The following is a 3,105-nucleotide window of genomic DNA, read 5'->3' as shown; positions in this document are numbered from 1 at the left end:
ATTCACACACTCCCTCTATTTTTTTATTACTTTAATTCAATTTATTTTTACAAATTACCCTAACTATCATCCAATATTATGTATCTATATCAGTTTTTTTTTTTAATGGAAATGTAACTATATAAGTTATATATACTTTTTACTTTTTTAGGCTGTAATAGCACCACTGTGTAGGTGATCGAGGTGGGAACACACCATGTCGGGCGAGGGTATCAATCGTACGCTTAAAAAAGCGATCATGCTGTGCTGCAATCTTCATGGGGCCATGACCAATGTCGACCCATGCATCAATGTATCTTCCCCTGTTTCCTCATCTGTACTGTACTGTTTCTGGTGTGAAAATTATTGAATACGAATGCATGGTTAGAAGTTAGAACTTAGAACCAAAGAAGTGGTGCAAATCGATTTGCGCACAGTCCCATATAGAATATATGCACTGCTACTGCTAAAGCTCAATTTTTTTTTCAAAGGGACCATTAATCATCTTGGTATCCCATAACTTAGGTGCGAATATGATCAGACTCGTAAAGAGTCCAGATCCTCAAAGTTTAGGATTCAATTTAGTTTACTCAAACGCTTATCCCAAATTTGCTGTGATTTGAACAGAAGCATATTTCAAAAAAAACATATATAAGCAGACAGTTTACTGAGGCATAGTACTGCCATTGCAGAATGCAGAAAATTCACAGGAAAAGATTATTAAAGTTGAAGCTAAAGCTCAGTCATTTAAATACCTGACGCTGCATGCACTGTGTTAAAAACTGTCCTTATGCTTTTGATGACCTTGCTTTTGGTTTTCTATAAGAACCTCTAATATACACTAAAATCTAACTAATAAAAACTAGAGTGCATGGTTTCCATTCATTAGACCTAAAGGAAAAACTATGAACAAACTTTACTGGAAGTTTTATGTGAATTTAGCAATGATCGAACTGATCTGAAATATTAACTTTTATCACAGGGCATTACATGAACACAGTACGGTTTCCTTTAATTATTGGTGGTCGCAGCAGCCCACCTTGGAATAGACATTACAATTCTTAAACCACTTCCCCCCAAAAAAGGGAATCAATAAACTTAATTTGGTCCACCAAGAGCGAGAACCTTTTTGCATTTTGACATATATGTATAGTAAGTGGTAGATTTCAAATGTATTTAGAAGCCAATAGTATAATTAATTGCATCTAAAATATAGGAATTGGTCTTGCAGTCTTATTTTATCACTGCCTGTAATCATGTATAACTCTCATTAAGTAGTGATGCTAGCTAGCTCTATTATAGAGATGGATCCAGTCTTCCCCAATTAGATCCTAAATAATCTGAGTAGGATCGATCAATTTCTTTCTGTTTAAGAAGACCGAAAGCTTCTATTCAAAAAAAGAAAAGAAGACCGAAAGGTTAAGTATATATCATACTCCTGATCTTGAGTATTAATTGAAACTCTGAAGGCATAAAATGTTAGAATATTAATCACTATTTACAGAATGTTTAATAAATTGACTTATTCCAACAATTTAAGTCTTCAAAATTTCAATATTTCAAAACACTATCAAACACTCTTGACAGCTTCAATCTAATTAACTAGGTTTATGAGTTCCTGAAATCAAGGATCACTATTAATTACTAGGCTAATTAGCTCGAGTTTGCACTATGAGAAGTCATGCATTATTCAAGGGGAAAAGGCAATTTAAAGGAGAAACTTTCATATTTTTAGAGTCACGAGCCAATTAAACAATCTAAAGATTTTTCGTTTGGGATTAAAGAGAGTGGGAAATGTAAAATATGTTACTAAAATATGGAAATTATTCTATAAACTAGACATGCACATGCAAGCATGGAGGTTACTAATTAATTAAAAGGAGCTGAAAGATGACTTACATGCAATCTTATCATAGAAAAAGGTGTAGTATTAGGTTACCTTTAATGACATGTGCTTTCTTGAACTTATTTAACTTAACTTAGTAGGCAGGCCATTGTTTATGACTAACAACTGTACCCTCATTCTTATAGATAGATGGAAATATGTAATGTATAGTTATCAAAAAAATTTAATTACCTCTTATTTTTGGTAGTAGTTATTAAGGTTTTTATTTAAAAATTGTTAATGAGGGAGGGTTGAGGACTTGAAAATTGAAGTTTTTTTTTTAATAAGAAAAAGACAGAATAAATTAGAAGGAGGAGCCTACGATATTTAACGTTCAAGTTATTAAATAAATAAATAACCTGAAAAATGCAGTTTGGTCACAGCAAAGTTGTGTTCGTTGGAAATTTTTTTTTACATTAAATACACCATGTGGCAATGCGTAACAGTGAATTTATCAAATTGTTGCTTGATGTAACTAATTGTTTGTTATGAAATAAAAATGCTTGAGTGTGACTTTTGGCAGAGTCTGAATTTCAGGAGCTAAATCGTAATTTCTAGGTAATATACTCTTGAACACTTGGTTGACGTATAATTATTCATATCAAGCATATTCACCAGTAAATCACTACACGAAAAATAGAGCGTTTACACACGCCTACTAGTCATGGTGCATGTTAAGAACATTAGTAACAGTAAGTTAAAATATAGAACCAAAACAAAAAACAAAAAAGTGGCAAATGAACTTAAATTTTAGATTTATATCATCCACGAACACTTAAAAAAAAAATTAAAAATCTATACAAAAACAGTGCATCTCGCAGCTTAAACTTCAACTCAAATTCGGCGAAGGCATACAACCCTATATCATTCTAGCTAAGCTTATATGCATTATTTGCATATCATATATGCAGAAGCAGCAACTTTGTTTTGGGATGATACAACAAATTATCTTGTGGACCTTGAGAAGTATGAATGATTCGTTTCCCTTCCTTTCACTTGTCAAATTAAATGACATAACAGCTAAGCTCGATCTTGTCACCAATGTCCCACATGACATGGCTCAAGATTCTTCTTCATAACTGTTCTATGCTACATTAATTTACCAGTTCAATTTCTACAGTAACTTGTTGGCTCTTGGGGTCTAGATATTCCTACTACTGCTTGATTCATCTCAATGCAATCTCTGATCAATTTAAGAAAATTTAATCTTCAATTTTTCTGATATCTAGACTCCAGAGTGC

Source organism: Rosa rugosa, chromosome 6 (genome assembly GCF_958449725.1).
Source record: "Rosa rugosa chromosome 6, drRosRugo1.1, whole genome shotgun sequence".
NCBI lineage: Eukaryota > Viridiplantae > Streptophyta > Magnoliopsida > Rosales > Rosaceae > Rosa > Rosa rugosa.
Note: the sequence above shows the minus strand (reverse complement) of the source record.